Below are 25010 nucleotides of genomic sequence, written 5' to 3' on the forward strand. Positions count from 1 at the left end.
CCCCCCCGTGAAACGCACACCACGCTCCGAGCTGCATCCAATCAGAGTTGCAGCAGTGAGCGCGTCATCCTGTTCTTCCCCAGTGATTTGCTTGCTGGCACCATTTAGAGCAGTGCCGCGGAGGAGAGCTGAGGCAGGACAACATAAGCCCTCCCCTGAAAATAAGCCCTCTGGTGTTTTTCTTTCCAAAAAATTTAATAAGACAGTGTCTTATTATCGGGGAAACACGGTATGTGGACTGAAAAGCTGTGAAAATATAGGAACCTAGCAAAAGAATCCCAAATTACTTAGGAATAGGATGAAGTACACACCATTCCTGTCATTTTGTTCATTGCTGAACTTGTCCTGAAGATGCTTTTAGTGAGTCTACAGAAGATGAGCTGGCATCCCAATACATCTAATAAATTTTTAAAAGAAATTATTTTACTCACCAGTTTAGTCTTCCACAAAGCTTTATATTTGAATGAATTAAATAACAGGATAGCAACTTCTCCCTGAGGCATTTCTATCTGAACTCCATCAAAACATAGGAGGAGAAGAAGGATGAGAAAGATAAGGAGGATATGGTGTTTGTGGTGGCGGTGGCGGTGGCGGCAGTGAAGGAGGAGGAGGAGGAGAAGGAAAAGGAGGGGGAGAACAAGCAGTAGTAGTCATAGTAGTAGTATTTGTTGTTGTTGTTTAGTTGTAGTTGTAGCTGTAGTTGTGGTGGTTGTTTTGTAATTCTTGAGTTTCAGTTGCCTTTGGGAAATGAAGATATCCAGCAGGTAATGTGAGGCTGGAATTCAGAAAAGATATTAGGGCTGAATACGTAGATTTGAGATTCATCGGCTATAAAGATGGCAATTGAATCAAAGAAACTTATTATGAGAGAGAGAGAGACAGAAGGATAGAGACAGAGAGGAGAGAGAGAGAATGTAGACTATAGAATTGCTAAATTTTTCCATTTCTATCCTCATGATATTTCTGCCATCTAACCCATTCTCACACTGACACTTCTAACATCTTGGTTCAGGTCATCATCACCTTTCATCTGGTTTATTTAAATGGTGTCTTAATTGGGCTCTGCCTCAGCTATCTTCCTGTTCTCTACACAGCTGCCAAAGTGATTTTTCCTTAAGTGAAGATCTGACCATGTGATTCCCCTACTCAATAAACTCTAGAGTTTCTCTTTTGCCTCTAGGATCAAATATAAACTCTTCTGTTTGATATTTAAAGTTTTTCACAGCTTGATCTCAACCTATTTTTCTAGTCTCATTATACATATGATAATAGCTAGTTTTTATATAGCACTTTAAGATTTGCAAAGTACTTTATATACATTAACTCATTTGATCTTCACAGGGACCTAATGAAGTAGAAGCTATTATTATATTCCCCATTTTACAGATAGGGAAACTAAGACAGAAAAGTTAAGTGATGTATCCAGGGTCACACAATTAGTGTTTGAGGCATGATTGAAATTGATTTCATCATGACCTTAAGTCTTGTGCTCTTTCTTCTGTATCAAATCATTCTCCTTCCTCTGCAATCTGGGTAGATTGGCCTTCTTGCCATTCTTTACAAGTGATGCTCTATCTCAGTTCTGTGCCTTTAAAATGGCCATTTCCCATACCTGGAATGCCCTCCCTCTCCCTACTATTTCTTAGAATCATTAGTTTCCTTTAAGACTTAGCTCAAGGGGCCGCTAGGTGGCGCAGTGAATAGAGCACCAGCCCTGGAGTCAAGAGGACCTGAGTTGAAATACGACCTCAGACACTTAACACACACAGACACACAAACACACAGACACACAAAACTAGTTGTGTGACCTTGGGCAAGTCACTTAACCCCAACTGCCCTACCTTCTCCCCTCCTAAAAAAAGCAAAAAAAGACTTAGCTCAAGCATCACCTTCTACATGAATTTTTATTGATCCCTTTTGTAGATGTTCTCTCACTCTCCTACCTTTTATTTATTCTTATATACATAACATAGACATAAATTACCTATGTGGGCTCCATGAAAACAGGGATTATTCTGTTTTTGTCCATGTATCTCCAGCACTGAGCACTGTGCCTGGCACACATAGATACTTCAGAGTTGCTGGTTTAATGATTGAGAAGAGAAAAGGACACAGAACAAAGCTGTGAAATACACTCACTCATACAGAGTACGACATAAATAATGATCCTGTACAGAAGACGAAAGGATTAGTCCTACAGGGAAGGAGAAAACTAAAAACAGCAATATCTCAAAAATCCATAGAAGAGCAAAAGCCCAGAAGGAAGGAGTAGTCAACTTTGTCGAACATTTCAGAGAGTTCAGAAAGGAAGAATGATGAGAAAAGACCATTGGATTTAGCAATAAAAATGTAACAGGTAGAGGGTAGAATCATAGTGCAATACTGTGTGGTATGCTTAGCTTGCACCCCTACAATGTAAGCATAAGTAGAGTGTCCTTTGATGGGGATACCGCAGCGTCAGACTTTCTCATAATAATAAAATGTGGCATGAATCAGCTATACTTTATTACACTAGACTGTCTTATTCCTTATAACCTGTTCCCACACTGGAAGGTTTAGATTCTTAGAGAAGGATCACTATCATATGGCAATATTCAAACTCCCTCAAAACTCTAGGAGAAATCCCATTGTGGGGAAATTATACTCCCTCCACTCCTCTAGATTATAGGTCTAAGCCCCCACCAGAGCACTTCCATTTACATAAACCAGACACTCATAATAATGATACATTTAGATCTTAAATATAAGAGTTTACTCAGTAGGGCAAAAGAAAGAATAATATCGTAATTACTTACATATTAAAGAAAATGTGGAAATAACAAATCACTCATTATTTCTAGGGAAGAGTGGGCATACATTTTGAAAAACCTGGCAGGGAAATACATGAATAAAGAAAAGCCATGAGCTCAGGATAACTCATAACTTTAGACTGCAAACTTTGATGTCATCTGTCCATTCAGGGACATCTGCATCAAACAAAGGCAGTCTCTGCTAACTGCTCCCCTTCTATTCTTCATCTTTCTCCAGCTGGGCAAACTCTCTTTTCTTTTCTTCCAGGATGGATGAAACATTTGCAAGTTCTTTCAACTAACAATCATTCATTCAATAACAGTCAATGACATTCGATGATGAAATGTTACTTCCTAATCTGGATAGCAGTTCCCTTTAAACCCTTTGAAGCTTACCAATTTGGTCCTCTTTGAGCATATTGCTAAAGGCCAAGTCCATCAAACTTTCACTTACCAAGATTCTGCATTGTCTATTTAAATATCAGTATCTCTTCTATATAGCAAAGCATCTCCAAAACCTATTTTTCCTTTTTCTGCTTTTCCCTCTTAAGTCAGGAAGGGAAGCAGAAAGCAAATAATACTTCTAAAGGCTTTACTTCTCAGTCTCTACATGGCATTAAATGGCAATAGATAGCATCGAAAGTCTTGTCCAGTGAGCTCCATGCTCTCTTTAACTAATTAGGAATCTCACAGCTAAAAAAAAAAGCTTTCTGTTAGCTGATGGCTTCAGTCAGCTACAGTTTCTTCACACTGCTCTGACTTAGATGATTTTTCTACCTCTCTAAAGTCATTCTTTTCCTGCTGATTCTTTTTTTTAGTCTTTTATTTTAAACTTATGTACAAAACAAGAGAAGAAAAAGAAGCCAACTTAAATAATAAAACAAAAATAATACAAAATAAGGGGAAAAAACACTGAGGGGTGGCTAGCTGGCACAGTGAATAGAGTGCTGGCCCTGGAATCAGGAGGACCTGGGTTTGGATCCAGCCTCAGACACTTATCACAAAAAATAGCCGTATGACCTTGGGCAAGTCACTTAACCCCAATTGCCCTCCAAAAAGCAAAAAAAAAAAAAAAGCACTGCCATGTGCACGGCAATAAATGTCTATATCAATAAAGCCTATATAATAAATACTATGCATTTGTGTTGAGAGTGGTCCATCTTTTCTTTGCTTCCTTTTAAGTTTTCTTTTGTTCTCTTCTATACACTTTTTACTTATTCTTTTTCCACCTTCCTCACCACCATCCCCAAGAAGGCTACAATTAAGCATGGATATCTATATCTCTATCTATCTGTCTATCTATAAACATGTGTGTATATGGATACACACATACATATATACACATGTACATATGTGCATACATATGTATAGACACATATAAAGATATACACATATATAGACACATACAAAGATATACATATATACATAATATGCCCATGCATAATACACTTATACATCTGTATACTTAGACATTTATAATTATACTCGTATATACATATATGTATACATATACATTCATATGCATCTATGTAAGACCATACTGTACTTATTTATCCTGTTTCTCTAAGGGTGGATAACCTCTTCCTTCAGAAGTCCAAGTCTTTCTATATTTTTCCAAATCCCTGATGATTCTCAAATACTCCATCTAGATTTCTCCAGCATCTTTAATACACTTTTACTGGTTAAAACTGAACCTCCTAATACTCAGTGTTTCACTTTTCTTAATCATCCTTAATCTCCAAATATTTATATTATTTTTCTCATTTTGAATTCTATCCTCTTAAATTTTGAAAAAGTTTAATGAAAATGATTTTATGAATCCCAGTTCCCTTCATTTTCAGCCATTTATCAATTCTCAAAACTGTCCTCTTCCAAAATCCATCTTTGAAAACCATGTTTCTTCATGTTCACATTTGATCAGTCTTTGATCAGTCTTTAGTGAACAAAGTTCTTTCCCCTGCCCCACCCTCCCCCACCCCCCCGGCTTTTAACCATCACATGCAAAAAAAGGAACCACCCTACATTCTTTGCAAGATTATTTGAGCCGTTGTATTTGTCATAGTTCATTTTCTGTTCCAAACTTCTCATATCCCATCTGGAAACCATATTTCTTTACAAATGGATTTTGGCAATTTTTATTAAATTCAGTTCTTTTCCTTCTTTTAGGCATCAAACTGTCTGTCTATGAAATTGACATTACCTTCCATTCTTTATGTTTTTCTTTATGCAAAAGTACTTTTTATGTCCCTTTCAGCACTAAACAAATCCACAGAGGCACTACCTTACAGTAGACTTGTATATCTAGAGCTGGATGAGACCTCAAAGTCCATGTAGTTCAATTCTCCTATTTTACAAATGAGGAAACTGAGGTCCAGTAAGGTAAAATGGCTTGCCCAGGGCCACAGGTGTCTTTAGAGGTGGGATTTGAACCCAGGTCTTCTGAATTGAAGGCCCATCTTCTATTTACTATGTCTCTTTCCACTTTACCACAGTGACTTGGTGATAGAAATCAGTTTGAAAAAAGTGAGTTGAATGACAGGTGAGAATGTGGAGGCAATAAGTATAGACAGTTTTTTTCTAGTTCTGTCCACATAAAGTAGTGAAATAAAGAACTACAGTTTGAGGGGATGGGTTTTTTTGTTTGTTTTTGAAGAATGATCTGAGTATGTTTGTAGGCAGCAGAGAAGCAGACAATGGATTAAAAAAGATGGAAGGCGCAGGTACGTTTCACGGTGAGTAGAGCACCAGCTCTGGAGTCAGGAGGACCTGAGTTCAAATGTGACCTCAGACACGTGACACACTTAATAGCTGTGTGACCTTGGGCAAGTCGCTTAACCCCAATTGCCGTGCCTTTCCCCCTCCAGAAAAAAAGATCTAAAATTAGAAAGAGAAAATGATCAAATCCAGGGAAAGTTCCTGGAACAAATGGGAAGAGACAGAATCAAGGACCACAAGCAGTGGAATTGCCCTTGACAAAGAGAAGGAATACCACTTCATTCTAGTTCAGGCCAAAGGTGGAGAAACAGGATAGCACAGGAACTTTAGAGAGTGGTAGATATATAGGGAGTGAGAAGTCTGAGACTGGAAATACCACCTAGTATTCTGGTGGGTCTGGCCAACAAACTTATTTTGAAGAGATCAATCAATCTGGCCACTTAGTCATTCAGTCAACAATCTCACCACGGTCAGAAAAGGGGCAGACACACCACTCACACTATTTTCTTAGCTAGTACCAGATTGTTTTGATAATTACCACTTGAATTTGGAACTCAAAACTTCTTTTACAAAAAATAAATGTTAAAAATTGTTTCAACATGTAATTGTGGAAAAATAAAATATATATATTTTAAAAAGAAAAGGGGCAGAGAAAATAGGGCTTTTCCCTAGGTACAAAAATTTGGAGGGATTCTATTTTCCCTTTATGAATATTCATAGACTATTTAGCTACTGGCATAAGACGTATAAACAGACAGAGCAAAGACATTGGCCCTACCCCCCCTCACCTCCCACTCCCATCCCTAATACCATAGAAGCAACTGTTCTAACTAAGGTCCATGGATAGATTTCAAGGAATCCATGAATTTAGATGGGAAAAAATTACATCTTTATTTTCACCATCCCTTGCTCTCCTTTGCAAACATATAGTGGGTTTTTAAATTTTATGCATTTGAAAATATGCTTTCAAGAAGTGGTCCAAAGGAGAAGATGAGACAAAAAAAGTAAGAACCCCTGATGTTAAAGCTATTTTCTGAAGTTCTCTTTCCTAGGAGCATTATTTCTGAAGCTATTCCCATTTTCACACAATTCTGTGGGCAGAGCTTTTTGGAAGAGAAGTCTCAGTAAATTGGAATAGATTTATAGAGCGTTCTAAGCATTTTACAGATAGTATCTCATTTGATACTCTTGACTATTCTGTAAAGTAGGTGTTATTATGATCATTCCCATTTTACAGATCAGGAATCTGAGGCAGGGATCAGGCAACCTGCCCAGGGTCGCACAGCTGGTAAGCGTCTGAGGCTGAATTTGTACTTGGGTCTTCCTGACTCTGGGACCACTCTAGTTGCCTGCTGTGTAGGTATCTCTCCTAAAGGGTCATTTCCAAAGTTTACATCCCTGTTCACTTTGAAGATGGAGACATTTAAGGTATACAAGCCATTTTCAATATAATGCCCTCCACCTTAGCGCTCAGCAGATCCATGGGCTTCTGTTGGGAAAACACAACAAAAACACACACACATCGAAGGCTAGTTGAGGAGATATTTCCAGAATAATTTCCAAAACCTCAGGATCAAAGATTTGCCTAAGACACCTCAGCAAGAAGGAAGTTACTATAGTAACCTGAAGAGGATGAATAGAAATCTGAAGTACAAAGTGGGAAACTGATGGGTCTGCCTTGGGACACAAAAAAGGACCTTTCCTCCCACTTACTCCATCTCTGTGCTTTCACCCCACATCTGCAAAAATTGACCCTGAGTCCAGACACCCCCCACCCCCGCCATAGGTGGCCTGTACATCCAAAGATGACCATTTCTTGTCATGTCTGTTCCGTGTTCTTGCTGTATCCTGGAGTTGAAGGAGATGACTGCCACACCTCCCTTCTCCCCACTCTTTTCTAAAGGGTTGCCGTGTGACCTTGGGCAAGTCACTTAACCCCAATTGCCCTCCAAAAAAGCAAAAAAAAAAAGGATCGGGAGGTCAAGGGCTGTATATATACTGTACTGGAGAGAGGTGGGGGAGGGACACAGGTCAGATTCCTGGGGGATAGGTAACCTCTTTGTTAGTGTGACTGTTCCCAATCATTAGTGGCTAATTGGAAAGTCACCAACATTGAGCTTAATGTCTGCTACATTTTTAAAAATGATATCCAGATTCCCTCTATTTATGGACAGAGATACAGTTTATATTCTTAGAGAGTTGCCTTGGGGATACTGAGAAGTTCAAAGATTTGCTCTGAGTCTCATAGCCAATGTCAAAGGCAGACCTTGAACCCAAGCCCTTTTGACTGCCATTCAATGTCCAAAAGACAGCCCCCATCCAACATATTCCCTGTTGTTATTTGTCCTTCATTCTCAAAGAGGATGATGTCTTATCTTATGAGTGAATTGGATTTGAGACTTCAGAAATGTTCATTAAAGTTGAAAAACAACTATGAACCTGAGATGGGATGGGAAGACAGTTCCTGCCCATTCTAACCCCACCCTCTCCCTTCCCAAGACCAGTCTTATGGCTTCTTCCCAGATTCCCTGCTTTTCCCATACCAGAATTCCTATGATGGCTCTGCTACTTATGGAATCCCAACATCTCTGAGAGACTATTCTATGGAAAATATATTCTATTTTACTAATCTATAATGTTAACTTCTCACAATATTAATATTATATTAATATAGTACTCTTATTAATATAGTGATAATATCAATATAATAGTATAGTTAGCATGATATATTATTATTATTATTATTGCTTTTTGGAGGGGGAAGGTAGGGCAATTGGGGTTAAGTGACTTGCCCAAAGTCACACGGCTAGTTTTTGTGTTAAGTGTCTGAGGCCAGATTTGAACTCAGGTCCTCCTGACTCCAGGGCTGGTGCTCTATTCACTGTGCCACCTAGCCGCCCCAGTATGATATATTACATAATATATTAGATATGATTATCTGTTATATATTTATAATTTATGTGTGATTTTATATATTTATGATTTATATATAATGATATAATATTAATTAATAATATATTACACATATTACATATGTCATGTTAATACAATGATGTTGCAAATCATGATAACTTTAAATCTCATCCAGAGGTAGGGAACCTGTGGCCTCAAAGTGACATATGGTCTTCTCGGCCCTCGGGTGCAGCCTTTTGACTGAGTCCAAGTTTTCCAGAACAAATCCTTTTTTTAAGTGGCTTGGTTCTGTGAAGTTTGGATTCAGCCAAAGGGCCACACTTGAGGACCTAGAAGGCCACATGTGGCCTCGAAGTCACAGATCCCCACTCATGTCTATGCACTTAATGCATTCTTTTATTCAAAAACAATTCCCCATTTATTCTCAGCCACAGTAATATCAATAGCAGCCCTGCCCCACTAAGGCAGTACACTGAAATATTTCCTTTTTTTTTTGAGTGGCAAGGTGATACAGAGTGTTTTCATAATTTCTTTAGAGCTCATTCTAATCTAGCTTGTAGCTGAACAGGAATCTCTCTCCATCATCTTCAACAGATGGTCACCCAGCCTCCATTTGGTCATCTAGAATCCAGGGATATAGACGTCACTACCCCTCCAGGGAATTTACTCTGTTTTGCTCTGTGAATATGAAGAAAGGGTTTTTTTTTAAAGTAACTTTGTACACAATGTACTATGACAGGTATGATCTGGAAAATGGACTGCATTCTGTACAGGTGTGTCAAATAGCATTCAAATAGCCTGGAATCATATCACACTCTTTATTATTTCACAGAGCTGCACGTGATCCTAGGAAAATGGAGGGGAGCTGAGCCTTGTCATGATCACTGCTTTGCTCAGTAATCCCCTCTTGATCCCCAGGATAAATTCCCACCTGAGTGCCTAAAATGGCTTGGTCCAGCCCTGGCTTGTGGTAGGTATGAATAGGATAGTTGTTAGTAACACTGAATTGTGATGCAATTCCCATTGATTCCTAATTCTATAGTTCTTTTAGTCTGACAGCAGATGGAAACCTAGCCTTGGAATAAATGAGAGGATGACTTGACTGTACAGTGCTTTTTTCATGTTCTGCACACAAGATACCTTTTTCAATGGTAGCGTTATACTGCCATCTTGTGGTTAGACAGATACCTTGCTGGGCTCCGTCTAGGAGAGGTTCTTGGTCGTAAACAGGGGACAAGGACTAGACCCTGACAGATGGAGAGTGTTTTACAAGTCTCCTGGCCCCATAACTTTAACTCCAGACTATCTGGAACCATAAATAATGCAGTAGAAATCCAGAGCTCCCAGCAGAGTGTGACATCTCTCCATTTATTTATACAACAAATGCAAAATAAAAAAAGAACTTAGTGGTTCTAAGCTACTGTCAGCAGGACCTGACAATGTACCATCAAGAAAGATGACTATCTTTCTATAGCTCAATATTGCATTCTAACAACCTCTTACTACCATCACCCCTCCCACCTTACTATTTGACTACACAAAGATTTTTAAAAATTATAAAACTAATCAAAATATCAATGAAGGCATAAATTATTTCGATCAACACACACAAAGAACCCAGTGCTAGGGAATGTGCAGGATAAATATGGATAAAACGCAGTCCCTACACTAAAGGATTGTCATAAGGAAACGGTTTTGCAAATCTTTTAAATGTACTATAGAAATGTGAGATAATGGTAGATGACACAATGGATTGAGCACTGGACCTAGAATTAGGAAGACCTGAGTTCAAATGTAGTCTCAAACATGTTCTAGCCATGTGACCCTGGGAAAGTCACCTAATCTCAATTTGCCTCAGTTTCCCCATCTGTAAAATGGAGTTAATAATAGCACCTCCTGCTTTTTGTAAACTTTAAGTGCCATATCATAGTTATGATGACAAATTTCAATTGATTCTTCTCATTTTTTATGAGTTTAAAAACTCCATTTTATGGAGTTCAGATACTATCTAGGATTAATGGTCCTAGGGAAATCTGCTTTGTTGCTTGTGGTGATGTTGAGCTGTTTCAGTCATGTCTGACTATTTGTGACCCCATTTGGGGTTTTCTTGGCAAAGATGCTGGAGTGGTTTGCCATTTCCTTTTCCAGCTCATTTAAAAAATTTTTTTATTTAAAAATCTTTTTTTTGGCTTTTTGGAGGGCAATTGGGGTTAAGTGACTTGCCCCAAGTCACACAGCTAGTAAGTATGTCAAGTGTCTGAGGCTGGATTTGAACTCAGGTCCTCCTGATGCCAGGGCCGGTGCTCTATTCACTGCGCCACCTAGTTGCCCCTCCAGCTCATTTTACAGATGAAAAAATTTTGCTATTCCACTATTATTCTTTTACATTTTATTTGATTAATAGTTATTAAGATTTTATTTTATTAGTATTTGTTTATTCTAATCTCTATGCTCAATGGAATTTAGCTAGAACCAGCCCTGAGATAAGCTGCTAGGCTGATATTATTATTTTAGGTTTATTGAGCAGAGATATAAAAGGACTGTTGTTTTTTCTTTTTTAATAGAAAGAAAGCTCTCTAGGCTGCAGAGACTACCTTCTCTAGACTCACTTAGACCATGTTTGGTACAACTCCAGCGGCCAGGAGTGCAATTCCACCTCTAGATTTCACACTGAAGAATACCCTGCCCCAATACCCCTTCCTTAGACAGGCTGGTTCCTCCCTGAATCTCTATTTTGAGAAGAAAAGGGCCCAGGTCAGTCACATCTTCATTTCTCTCTGAACTTTCTCTACTATGCCCCCTTTATAGATACATTCTCCTCACACACTTCTTACTCCCTGCTCCCCTCCCCCAACACTTTTCAGCTTTCCTTTGTGTGTGTGTTTTTTTCTCTTAAGAATGTAAGCTCCTGGGGAGGGGGGGGAAGACAAGATGGTGGAGTAAAAGCAGGAACTTGCTTCAGCTTCTGCTCTAACCACCTCCAATACCAGCAAAAAAAAAAAAAAAAGCTCTAAACAAATTATAGCTACAGAATCCACAAAGTAACAGAGAAAAACAAATCTTCCACTGAAGGCAGCCTGGAAAGCCAACAGGAAGGGTCTATCACACCAGACTGGGAGCCTAGTGCAGTCCCCCATGAGCCTGGGTCCAGATCCAGGGCAGCCCAACCAGAGGCACAGACGATCTGGAACAGACTTCAGGAGAGTGAATCACCAGCAGCTGTGATGGTTTCCAGACTTTTCAACCCATAAATGCCAAAGAGAAAATAAAAGGTCTGTGGGGAACTCCGTTGGAACTGGGTGAAAGAGCGTGGCCCAGCCCCTGCCCCCAGGGAGGCATGGTGGCTTCAGCTGCTGCCACATGGCTGCCTCCAGAGCTCCTGGCCTGCAGATCATAGGGGTACCAAGCAACCATTCAGAGGGTAATAACTCTTGCTTTGACCTGCTTGGATCTGGGTTGCAGTATTGGGCAGTGGTCCTGGGGTGAGAAATGCCAGTGTGCCAAAGCTTGTGGGGGCTGTAGAGAGGGCAACCTCCTCATACCTCTGGCAACTGTGAAAACCCCAGCAATTTGGGACACAGCTCTTCCCACACTGGAAGCAGAGTTCTACCATGGCAAAGAGCTCAAAAGTCAAGTAACTGGCTGGCAAGATGAGCAAGCAGAGGAAGCACAATCAGACCATAGAATCCTTCTTTGGGGACAAAAAGGATCAAAACATGGAACCAGAAGAAGATAACAAAATCAAAACTCCTGCATCAAAAGCTTCCAAGAAAAATATGAATTGGTTACAGGTCATGGAGGAACTCTAGAAGACTTTTGAAAATCAAGTAAAAGAGGTGGAGGAAAAAATGGGAAGAGAAATGAGAATGATGCAAGAAAATCATGAAAAGCAAGTCAACAGCCTGCTAAAGGAGACCCAAAAAATACTGAAGAAAATAACACCTTTGAAAATAGACTAACTTAAATGGCAAAAGAGGCCCAAAAAGCCAATGAGGAGAAGAATGCCTTAAAAAGATGAATTGCCCAGATGGAAAAGGAATTTCAAAAGCTCACTGAAGACAATAATTCCTTCAAAATTAGATTGGAGCAAATAGAAGCTAATGACTTTATGAGAAATCAAGATACTATAAAACAGATCCAAACAAATGAAAAAATAGCAGGCAATGTAAAATATCTCATTGGAAAAACCACTGACCTGGAAAATAGATCCAGGAGACATCATTTAAAAATTATTGGACTACATGAAAGCCATGATCAAAAAAAGAGCCTAGAAATCATCCTTCAAGAAATTTTCAAGGAAAATTGCCCTGATATTCTAGAACCAGAGGGCAAAATAGAAATTGGAAGAACTCACCAATCACCCTTTGAAAAAGATCCCACCCAAAAAAACAAATTCCAGAATTCCCAAGTCAAGGAGAAAAGATTACAAACAGTCAGGAAGAAACAATTTGAGTATTGTGGAAACACAATCAGGATAACACAAGCTGTAGCAGCTTCTACATTAAGGGATAGAAGGGCTTGGAATATGATATTTCAGAGGTCAAAGGAGCTAGGATTAAAACCAAGAATCACCTACCCACCAAAACTGAGTATAATGTTTCAGGGGAAAATATCATCATTTAATGAAATAGAGAACTTTCAAAGCATTCTTTTTTTGCCTTTTTTTTTGGAGGTCAATTGGGGTTAAGTAACTTGCCCAAGGTTACATGGCTAGGTTTTTGTGTGCATGTGTGGGTATTAAGTGTCTGAGGCCAGAACTGAACTTGGGTCCTCCTGACTCTGGGGCCATTGTTTTACTCACTGCACTGCCTAGCCACCCCTTACTTTCAAGTATTCTTGGTGAAAAATCTAGAGCTGAACAGAAAATTTGACTTTCAAATACAAGAGGCAAGAGAAGCATGATAAGGTAAACAGGAAAAAGGAATCATAAGGAACTTATTAAAATTGAACTATTTACATCCCTACATGTAATTCTTACATTCCTAAATGATAATTGTAACTCATGAGACTTTTTCTCAGTATGAGGATAGTTTAAGGGAATATATATGTGTGTGTGTGTGTGTGTGTGTATGTAGAGGAGAGTGCATGTCTATATAAATACATGTGTGATAGTGTGTATATGCATGTACATGTATACATAGACAGAGGGCACAGGATGAGTTGAATATGAAGGGATGATATCTAAAAAATAAAAAATTAAGAGGTGAGAGAGGAATATATTGGGAGAAGGAGAAAGGGAGAGATAGATTAGGGTAAATTATCTCATATAAAAGAGGCAAGAGAAAACTGTTACAATGGAGGGGAAGAACAGCAAGGTGAAAGGGAATGTGTCAACCTTATTCACATTGGACTTGGCTTAAGGAGGGAATAACATACATACTCAATTGGGTATCCTACCCTACAGGAAAGTAGGAAGGAAGAGGATAAGAGGGGGGGGATGATAGAAGGGAGGGCAGATTGGGCGAGAGAGTAGTTAGAAGCAAACATTTTTGAAAAGGGACAGGGTCAAAGTAGAAAACAGAATAAGTGGGGGGCATGAAAGGATGGAAGGAAATATAGTTAGTCTTGCACAATATTACTACTATGGAAACGTTTTGCATAACTACACATGTACAACCTATATTAAATTGCTTGTTTTACCAGTGGAGGTGGGTGAGAAGGGAAAAAGGGAAAGAATCTGGAAATCAAAGTTTTAAAAACAAATATTAAAAAAGTGTGGGTTTTTTTTTTACACTGGGAAATAAGATATACAGGCACTGGGTACAGAAGTCCATCTTGCCCTACTAGAAAGTTAGGGGGTATGGGGGAGGACATAAGAGAGAACAGATTGGGGGAAGGAGTATTCAGTAGGCTCAATATCTTGGGGTGGGGGTAGGGGAAAGACGGGGAGAAAATTTGTAACTCAATATCTTGTGGAAATGAAAGTTGAAAACTAAAAAATAAGTAAATAATATATTCAAAAAGAAAAAAAATAGAATGTAAGCTTCTCCAGGGTAGGAACTGTCCTTCTCACTCCTTGTATTTGTATCCCTAATGCTCAGCAAAGTGCCTAACACATAGTTAAGTGCTTAGCAAACGTTCACTTGGCAATGGAGATGGTAAGTACTTAGATCTGCCCATTCCCATGTGGTTTTGATTGCTTTTGTTGGCTCTCTCCCTATGGTAAATGTTTTTCTTAATTTTTTTGTGACTCCAATGTTATGAATGGGTGGTAATGACTGATAGTTGCATTGATGCTAATGTTCTAGTTAATTATTCATTGGATTCTCAAGGATGTGTTGAGTTTTGTATTTATAATCTGCTAGTTTATGAAGAATAACAAGTTTTCCTAATGTATCATTTTAGTCATTTAATCCTATCTTTCTAGATATTTAACTGGTTTAATTTAATTTATTTTAATTTTGCAACCTAGAGAGATACATTGCCTAGTTTGTGTCTTTTCCTTTCCAAATCCATATCAACTAATAAGTTTGAGCTCCTTAAGAATAAGATTTCTGGAGTTTCTAGGTAGTAATGTGCCAATCCAACATTGTTACCAACCCTTCCATTTCTGTAAACAAGTCCCCTTGACTCAGTTATTCAATTCTTCCTTGTCAGTGTATTGTCAATAAAGTTATTGTGGAAGTGGCTTCTTATTATTAATATTACAATTAATACAGGAGATAAGATCTAAGTATAGAATCATAAAAACTCAGAATGGAACAGACCCCAAAGGCCACAGAAGTACAGTCTATGCATTATCTAAACACAAGTCACCTCTGCAATATCACTGGCATACTTATCTGGTCTTTGCCTGCAGACCTCCTGTGAGGGGAGTTCACTGCCTCTCAAGGCATCCCGTTCTCAAATTGTTAGGAAGATTTTTCTTGACATCAAATCAAAATTTGCCTCTAACAGTCTTAAACCTGCTTTCTGGGATCTAGCAGAACTCTTTATCTTTTTTCCTTAGAAGAATCCTTAAAATACTTTAATGCAACAGTCATGTTCCCACTACATCTTCTCCCTTCCATGCTAAATGAGGACAGCTAGGTGGCGCTATAGAACACAGAGGGCTGTGCCTGGAGTCAGGAAGACTCATCTTCTTGAGTTCAAATATGACCTTAGATACTTACTAGCTATGTGACCCTGGGCAAGTCACTTAAGCCTATTTGCCTCAGTTTCCTTTCCTCAGCTGTAAAATGAGTTGGAGAGGGAAACAGCAAATCATTCCAGTATCATTGCCAAGAGTTTTTGGATAGAGTCAATCTTAAGCATTTAAAAACATTATTCTAAGATTTCACCAGACTGCCAGAGGGGCCCATGACACAAAAATGGTGAAGAACCTTTGAGTTAAAGAAAGAGAGGGGGAAATGGAGGCGTTAAATGTAAATGATAAATTCAAGAAGTTTGACTTTTTAAAAATAGAGATAAATTAATTTGAAGAATTAGGAGTATTGAGGGAAGATTTGTCTAGAATGGAGAGACATCATCATGGTTACAGGCCAATGGAGGGGAGTAAACAGAAAGGGATGTGTTGAAAATGTAAAAGGATCCCTATTTTTAAAGAGCTTACATAGTTTTCTATGTAATATAATAATATATTATCATATATTATATTATGATATAAAACATTATATCATAATATATCGTTATATATTATATAATATAATAATATCTAATGTTCATATTATACTCTAAGGTTAAAGTGCTTTACCTATAGAATCTCATATCATTTCAATAACCCTGTAAGTTAAATGCTAATATTATCCTTATTTTACAAAAAATCAAACTGAAGCTAAAGAAGTTAAATAGGCCACATACCTAATAGGTATCTGGAGCAGGATTTGAACTTAGGTCTTCCCTAACTCCAAGACCACTCCTCAAGCCAACGTTCCACCTAGTTGCCTCAGAGAGTAACATCGTTTAAATGTGATTAGTGAACAAACTTTTGTAAACATACTACTTCCATCAGTCATGGTGTTACATTATATAGAACTAAGTCTGGGCATTTGAATACCAGGCCAAGAAAGTGGGTGCTCCAAGCTGAGGTGGATTCTAGTTACAGGTTATGCAACAGCCTTCCTAAGTGTGTAGAAGTTCATTACCAAAGAGTTGGTAAACAGATATCGGTGGGGGGAGGGGGGAGGAGAGGTGTCACTGGATTTTTTTAGACTCATAAAACAGACAAAAATATAAAATGGCTCTCAGTCATTTTGTGATGATAGCGGAATGAGGGAAATGAAGGAGAGGGTACTAAATGTGTATTTAATTTTTGGTACTCCAGATGAGAGCTCTTTGTCCAACAGTCAACAAAGCTGCCACACTACAGGAGGAACCATATACATATGACATAATTGCTATAAATATTTTACCTGTGACCCAGAACTGCGAGAAATTAGCTCTCTGAATTTACACAGACCCAGGTTCAATCTTGAAGGCTTACCAATAATTGAACCATATCTATGATCCCCACTCAGATTCTTCCTCCAGAAAAAAGACAAAACATAACCCAAATCATTTTCCTCGCTCCTCAAGGTATTATATTCCACTCTTGCAGAAACAAAACAAAAGAAAAAACATCTATGATTTCCAGTCGGTGTTCTAGGTTTAGTCTCCGAATTCCCATTGGCACTGGCAAGTTAGGTTCCCAAAGGATAGTTCACTGCTCCTCTCCTCAGGGATCTAAAGATAACCCAAAGGGCCTAGGAGTTTCTCATACTGTCACTCACAAACCCCAACCAGTGTGCTACCCCCAATATAAATTAACCAGTTGATATTAATCAATTTGCTTCTATAACAGGACATTTACTAAGAAAGCTTAACAAGGACAGAAATTACAAAACATCCCTCAAATTGGGAAGGTACTCTTTCTCTTGCAAATATTTTGTCCATGGGGAGAGCAGGCTCAACTTGTATGGAACATAAGGGTCTGAAGGGTATGTTGTGACTCTAGCCTAGGGTGTCCTTTTCCCCTTACTAGGAGTCCCCATCAACTTTTCTTCTGGGTGTGGTGGCCCTGATGTATGAGACACTCCTTTGCTCATCTGGGTTGGCTCTTTGGATGATGCAGTTTCTCAGCTGACAGGTCAGGCCACTGCTGGCCTGGTGGCTGCAATGGTTCCTCATTGGATTCAAATACTCCTGCTAGTTCTAGGACCCTTGTTGTCAGTGGGACCTCAGATAGCTTCAATGGTTCTCACTGGTCATCTTGGTCCTCCCATCTCGGCATACTCATTTACCTAAGATAAGGAAAGAGGAAACCACAGGAATAGGGAGGCATTATTTGTTTACTGACACATAGCAGCCAATTGGAAAATAGGGCCAGTGGCCTTTCCCTTACCCAGAAACGATGTCTAGATGGCACAGTGGATAGAGAACTGGACCTAGACTCAGGAAGACCTGAGTTCAAATCTAGCCTTAGACACTTGTTAAATGTGTAATCCTGGGCAAGGAATGTTACATATGTCTGCCTCAGTTTCATCACCTGTGAAATGAGGATCATAATACCTCCCATGGTGGTTGTGAGGATCAAATGAGATCAATCATCTTTATAAAGCACTTAGCACATTACCTGGCACATGTTATTAGCTTAATACATGATTGTTTCCTTCCTTCCTTCCTCCCTTGCTCAAAAGGTGCCAGGCAAGAGAGAAAGAGCATCCTCTCAAATCTTTGGATGTCCACCCATTCCCAGATCAGTAGGCAAGTAAAAAACCATCTGACAATGCTTGGAAGATGCTAAAGATCGCTAGTGAGAAAGAAGAGAGCAAAGTGCTAGGTGATCCGTGGAGGAAGATAGCATTTCTAGCTGTGATCAAAGAAGGCTTTGTGGAGGCAGTAGCATTGGAACTGGGCTTAGAAGTATAGATAGGTTGGGAATTTATGGATGGGATAGAACTAAGCATAGGTTGCTAGGAAAGAGTTGGTAAAGAGGGAGATATTGGAGAGACATAGACAGAAACATTACAGGCAGAGAGAGAAAAACAGGAATTGTGGAGAGATACAGAGATAGTGGGAAACAGAAAGAGAAAGACAGTGATTGAAAAGAGAGACAAGGATTAGAGATATGAGAGAGACAGAGACAGAGAGACCATGGCAGAGACAAAGAGAGGAGAAAGAGACAGAAAAAGACAGACAGAGACTGAAGAGAGAAACAGAGAGACATACAGGAAGATGTGTCTGAAGGATAGAGAGGAGAGATAGAGACAGAGATTAGAAAGTGGTGTGTGTGTGTGTGTGCGTGTGCGTGTGTGTGTGATAGAAAGGGAGAGAGACAGAGACATAGAGAGAGAAACACAGACAGAGACAAAGAGACAGACAGAGACAGAGAGAGCATGGAGCAATGTTGCATGTCATAGAGGAGTGAGAACCAAAGTCATCTCAGTGAGAGGGACACCCCTTCCTCTGAGAATGGAGGAGGAAAGAAGGAAAGGTTAGATAAAGACAATGAGGAATGGCAAAGAGTGGTGAGGGAGCCTACAAAAATGGCCATAATCTTCTCGTTAAAGTAGAAAGCAAAGCCATCTTCTGAGAGAGAATTGATGGCCATGGAGTAATGGGGTTGAGGAGAATAGACAAGGTTTGAGACATTCTATGGAGAGAATGTGAAAGGAAAACTATGAGAGATGACCAAAAGGATGAGAGAACAGCATCTAGAGTCAAATGGAGGTTAGAGAGCATGAATAATTATAGCATGAATAGATGAGAAAGGGTCCCCCTCTCTTATTAACTCTGACTCCACCTTCTCTCTGCTAGTCTATATTCACCCTGCTCTTCCAACACATTATAAATCACCTGCTTTAGAAACATCACTTAATTTACAGCAGCTCTTTTTTGTGGTGGCTAAGAAATGGAAATCAAAGAGATGCCCATCAGTTGGGGAATGACTGCACAAGCTGTGGTATATGATTGTAATGGAATATTATTGTGCTGGAAGAAATGACAAAGCAAGATCATTTCAGAAAAACCTGGAGAGACTATGATGCATAGTGAAGTGACCAGAACTAGGAGAACATCATACACAGTAACAACAACAATGAAGAATTGTGAATGACTTAACTATTCTCAGCAATACCATGATCCAAGATAACCCCAAAAGTCTCATGATGAAGCATACTATCCACCTCCAGAGAAAGAATTGATATTGATTAAATACAAACTAAACCATGTTATTTTTTAGTCTTTCTTTCATTTCTTTCTTTTATTCAAGTCTTCTTGTACAAAATGACTAAAATATAAATGTTTCACATAATTGCATATGTATGACCTATATCCAATTGTTTACCATCTCCAGGAGCAGGGAGGAGAGGAACAGACGGAGGGACAGAATTTGGAACTCAAGGCTTTAAATAAAAATGTTTCTTAAAAATTTTTAAAGAATATTATTTACCTCTAATGAGCAGGAACCTGTCCTAACCCTTCCATTCCCCTACCAGGGTGCTACCACAATCTATGATTCACCTTTCCCCCAACTTTCAGCAGTCCCTGGTACAGGCCCTTCATTCTAGTTGAGCCAATCTGATTATACCTTCTCATGTGCAACCTGGTCATTCCAGCTTCTCCACCTCTGCTCAAACCATTCTCTTCACCTGAGTGCCAAATCCCCTCCTCTCTCTCACCGAGAGGCAGTGTAATGGAAAGAGTCATGCAACTAGGGTCAGAGACCTGGGCTCAGAGATTTCATAGAATTTTAAGCTGGAATATCATCTAGTCCAATCCTCTTACATGGTAGATGAGGAAACTGAGATTCCTTAAGGTCCGAGAAGGATGGAAGCAGGGAGGGGAGGGGGTTGATTCAAGACCAGGTGTCCTAATTCTTAATCCAATGCCCCTCACTCTATATAAAGCAGATTCCACCTTCTCCATTTATTAGCAGGGTAGCTTTGAACAACAATAGCTCACAGGTATGAAGAGCACTTTTGACTGTGAGATAAAAAAGGAAAAGTACCATTATTCTCATTTTATAGCTGAAGAAAACTGAGCCTGAGGGACATGAAATGACTTGCCAGTGGCCAGTGCTGACTAAGGTCTTCTGGTGCCAAGGTCAGTGCTCTTTCTATTATACTATACTTCTTCCTGTTGGTCTATCTGAGCCTCAATTTCCTCATCTGTAAAGCAAAAATACTGCTACCTCACATGTTTACTGCAAGGATCAAATGATATAATGTATATTAAATGTTTTATAATAAGAAAGCACTATATAAATGTGGCATTTGAATTCCATTAATGTAGAAAGGATGTTACAATGGGAATAAGGAGACCTAGAATCCTCTGCTGACTCTGCCACTAATTAGTTGTTTAACTTTGGGCAAGTGACTTCCTTTTTCTTCTTCTTCTGTCAAAGGAGAGAATTGGGCTGGATGAGAATTCCAAGGTCTTTCCCATACTCATAAATAGGTCTAATTTTATATCTACAACTCAATGCCTTACACATGGGTACTTAATAAATGCCCTCTCCAGCCCATCCTCCACTTGTCTACCAAAGTGATCCTCCTAAAGCATAGTTCTAAACGTGATACTCCCCTATTCAATAAACTCAAATGGCTCCCTATTATCACCAGGATCAAATATAAAATCCAGTGTTTGGATTTTTAAGTCCTTCATAATCTGGCTTCTTTCTAGTCTCCTTATATCCTAATTTTAATTCTCTGTGTACTCTGTGGTCCAGTGACATTGGCTTCCTCGATATTCCTCGAACAAGACATTCCAACTCCTAACTGCATTTTTACTGCATCTGAAATTCTCCCCCACATCTGAAATTCTCTCCCTTCTCATTTCTGCCTCCTGGCTTCCAGCAAGTCCCAGCTTAGGTTCCACCTTCTGAAAAAAGTCTTTCCCAGTCCCCCTTAATTCTAGTGCCTTCCTTCTACATTCATCTCCAATTTCTTCTGTATATAACTTGCTTGTATATCATTGCCTGCATGTTGCCTCCCCCATTTGACTGTGTGCCTCTTGAAGGCAGGAACCATTTTCACCTTCCTATGTGTCCCTGTTGCTTTAACACAGTGCCTGGCACATGATAAATGCTTGTTGACTTCACTTGTTGGATTGGATTGGATATCATTTCAAACCTCGCCTCCTTCAGGAAGACTTCTTAGAATTATTCAACTCCACTCCCATCATTTGTTCACTCTCCATTCATTCCAATAACTCAACCTATGCTTGAGAGAGTGGTGGATAGAGATCTCTATCAGGAAACTCCTTGTTTAAATCCCATCTTTGACACTGGCTGTGTATAGTTTCATTCTCTGATGCATTTTTCTGCCTGAATCTAGTAAAGAGTTCTCTACTCACCAGGCAATGCTTGCTAATAGGTATGCATTCTAAGAATAGCTGGCTCCAAAGCTAGCTCAGCCCAGCCCAGATGCCAACCCCACCCTCACATTTACTCATTCCCACATTCTCACATCCCCTGCTGCTGAGCAGAGATGAGTCTTCTCAGCCAATGGAATGTGAAAGCCCCTTCTGTGGAGGGGAGGGAAGAGTTGTGAACACTGCTTCTGGCTCCCATCTTTGCCTCCCCCACACAGATGCTTGGGGAGACTATAGTCCAGCCCCCACCCCACCCCAACCCCATTCCTCTCCTGTTCTGCTTAGTGAAGCATCTCACCAGCCACATTCAATCAGGCTGGTCTTGATCATAGGAGCAGAGATTTCAGGTTACAAGGAACCTTGTCATTTCATAGGTGAGGAACAGAGGCTCAAGAAGGTTGACTGAGTCACAAAGATAGTAAGCAAAACCTAATCCATCATTCTTTTCATTAGAGCACACTCCCTATCTTGTTCAAGCCCTGGGTCTACCACTCATTACCTAAGCACATAATTAAATCAGTTAACTTTTCTGGGTCTTGGTTTCCTTATCTGTAAAATGTGGGGTTTGAACATCTAGTGTTCCTTGTAGACCTAAATCAAAGATCCTCTCTCTGATCAAGATCAGCCTGAATAAATGTTACTAGTGAGATGCTTCACTTAGTAGAACTGGAGGGGAGTGGGGGTTGCAGGAGTAGTGCTTTGATTCTTGCTCTAATTAGAGCCACCAGTAGTTCAGAGGTACCCAAGACCTCAGGGGGAATATAATAATAAGAAGAGCAACTCACATTTCTATAGTTCTTTAAGGTTTGCTAAATGCTTTCTCAAACATTGGGAGGCAAGGAATGAAAGTGTAGCATCCCCACTGAACTACTCTTCTAAATTGTACTGGTAGGTTGGGTCCCCAGAGAGACAACTGATACCTCACACGCAAGGATGTTTCCTTCCTGTGGGGAGGCACCTCTAACATTACAGTTTGTGAGCCCCCATCAGTGTGCTTCCCATTAACAATCAGCCAATAAGCACAAATAGATTCCAGCAAAGGAATTTATGGTAAGAACAGTAGGCATAAACAATTCTTCCTATAAACCTGGGGACACTGCCCCATAATTCACACAGGATTCATGAGAGAAGTGGGCTCAGACTTAGAGCATAGTAGTAGTAAGGCACATATAGAGAATACATGTGTGATAAAGACAAATCACAACTCCTGCAACTGCAGGTCCTAGGAGTCTCCTGTATCCTCAGAGTCCAATATTGGGTTCCCATGGTCTGCTCCTCTCCACAGCCTTACTTTAAATTTTCAGGGGATTTCACCACTTGAAGCTGCTTTACTCCCCTGGATGACTCCTTCTCCATATCTAGGTCTTAAGTTTGAGTCTCTGCTCTCTCCTGTATGTAAGTATCTTCTACTGGTCCAATAGCTTTTATAACATGACATACAGGAGAAGGGGGGGGGGTGGTAGTGAAGATAATATCTCTTCTCTTTTACTGTCCAATAGTAAAAGTTCAAGGGCCTCCTTTACAATTGCCTCCAACTCTCAAACACTGAATCTTGTCCAAGGCCCAGCCATTTAAAGTCCCCAAAGGTGTGGCTAACTGCTCGGCCAATCATGCCATTCTTTTCTTGGTCTAACTAGAGAAGTTTTTGTACTTCGTGAAGAGATCAGGACATAAATGTATCTTCTTCACACTTTAAAATATGTGATGTGTGGCTTCATTCTGTCTACATAAATGGAAAGAAACCCTCTCCCTTACACAAATATTATTGCTATTCCCATTGTGCTGTCACAGAAAAAGATGCTTGGGTGAAGTAACTTTCCCAGCTGAGAAGTGTCAGAGTTGGAATATGAGTCCAAATGAGTCCATCTGAGAAGTGAAGTATAATATACTTCCTGCTGTACCACTTTGCCACCAATTTAGGTCATTCAAGCCCTTTGAAAAGATTCAACACATTTCCTAATCACTTACTATATAAAAAACTTTTTGGATTGAGAGTCTAAACTAGGATATTTTTCTACTGGTTCCTTCACTGAGGCTGAGTATTTGCTAAGATCCTCAAATCCAGTCTTTTACTTGATCTAGGCCCTTCACCTGGCTCCTCAGAAAACTCTCTCTGGGTCTGAGCTTCTCTTCTAGCTCCTCAGATGTTTCAAAAGCTTTTTCTTTGCCCAAGGTAGAATGTCTTCTTACCCTAACCTCTCTATTCATTCATTAATAGGCATGCATTGCTCTATGTACTGGATTTGGAGGAACCCAGAACAGAAATGGGAGACATGCTTCCTACCCTCCTGGGGTTTCTTCTCTAATTGGGGAGACCTTTAAACATTTGCATGGAAAAGTGAAATAATAAAGCAAGACAGGCTACCAGAAGTGATAGGATAAAAGAACTGACTTAAGTGCTTTAGAAATTCAGAGAAAAATTCCATTCCACTTCACTAAAAAGACATTTATCAAACATGCCAGATATTCAAATATTTATTTGTACTGTACATGCATGTGAATCCTATGTGAATTGTGGGACAGTGTCCCCAGGTTTATGGGAAGAATTTTTTATGCCTACTGTTCTTGCCATAAATTCCTTTACTGGAATCTATTTGTGCTTATTGGCTGATTGTTAATAGGAAGCATATTGATGGGGGCTCACAAACTATAATGTTAGAGGTGCCTCCTCACAGGAAGGAAACATCCTTGCTTGTGAGGTATCAGTTGTCTCTTTGGGGACCTAACCTACCAGTAGATATTTATCAAATATACTTAAGTAGTCATTTTACAAAAGTGGGAAGGAATACATTCTGCCCTCAAAAAGTAAAGAATATGTTGGGCAGCATGGGACTTATATGTAAATAAGGATGATATAAGACAATTTGGCAAGGATAAGAAGAAAGACATAAAAGACATCATTAGCAATGTGACACGGTACAATTAAGTCCATCCCATGTCCCTCCATTAAGCTTTGGGCCATTTGTGTCTTAGGTACTTTAGTAATTATGGCGTTCCATTCATGGTAGCCAATGAACTTCGTTGGGAGAGCATTGGTAATTTTAAAAATGGAATTTTGTAACAAGGTGCAGTTCTGAATTCCTGATACTGCCAAGTATTTTTTCAAGATGCAATTCAGTCCACTCCCTTCTTTCTATTCAATTGTGGGGTCCATCTTATTTATTCTTAGGGTCTATGCAGTGTAAAGGTACTGATGAACTAACTCAATGGATTGCCCATTGTTGAAGCAGGAAAACTCTTCCCCCTACCAATTCCATCCACCCCATTTTTAGAAATATTAAGAAGGTGTTTCAGAAGTATCCT

At 39.5% G+C, this 25010-nt stretch overlaps 1 protein-coding gene and 2 long non-coding RNA genes across 4 annotated transcripts in view; 1 reads left to right on the forward strand and 2 right to left on the reverse strand.

The window, feature by feature from the left end:
• The window catches only part of FCAMR (Fc alpha and mu receptor), a 47820-nt gene extending 31439 nt beyond the window's left edge, over positions 1–16381 (reverse strand). For both annotated transcript variants that reach the window (XM_069074357.1, XM_069074359.1), the window contains exon 1: positions 16218–16381. The gene's annotated coding sequence lies outside the window, so the exon portion shown is untranslated. The remainder of the gene's footprint in view (positions 1–16217) is intronic.
• A 799-nt stretch (positions 16382–17180) lies between these two features.
• On the reverse strand, positions 17181–19925 carry LOC138150956 (uncharacterized). The gene is made up of 2 exons (XR_011165703.1): positions 19786–19925; positions 17181–17635 (listed from the first exon to the last, which is right to left on the reverse strand). It is a non-coding gene; the product is annotated as an uncharacterized lncRNA (long non-coding RNA).
• A 100-nt stretch (positions 19926–20025) lies between these two features.
• Positions 20026–25010, forward strand: part of LOC138151224 (uncharacterized) — a 34851-nt gene continuing 29866 nt past the window's right edge. The window contains exon 1 of the long non-coding RNA XR_011165766.1: positions 20026–20438. This is a non-coding gene — a long non-coding RNA (uncharacterized lncRNA). The remainder of the gene's footprint in view (positions 20439–25010) is intronic.

Source organism: Petaurus breviceps, unplaced genomic scaffold (assembly GCF_028583685.1).
Source record: "Petaurus breviceps papuanus isolate PSGF00001 unplaced genomic scaffold, PetGlider_PUasm1.0 90895, whole genome shotgun sequence".
Classification (NCBI taxonomy): Eukaryota; Metazoa; Chordata; class Mammalia; order Diprotodontia; family Petauridae; genus Petaurus; species Petaurus breviceps.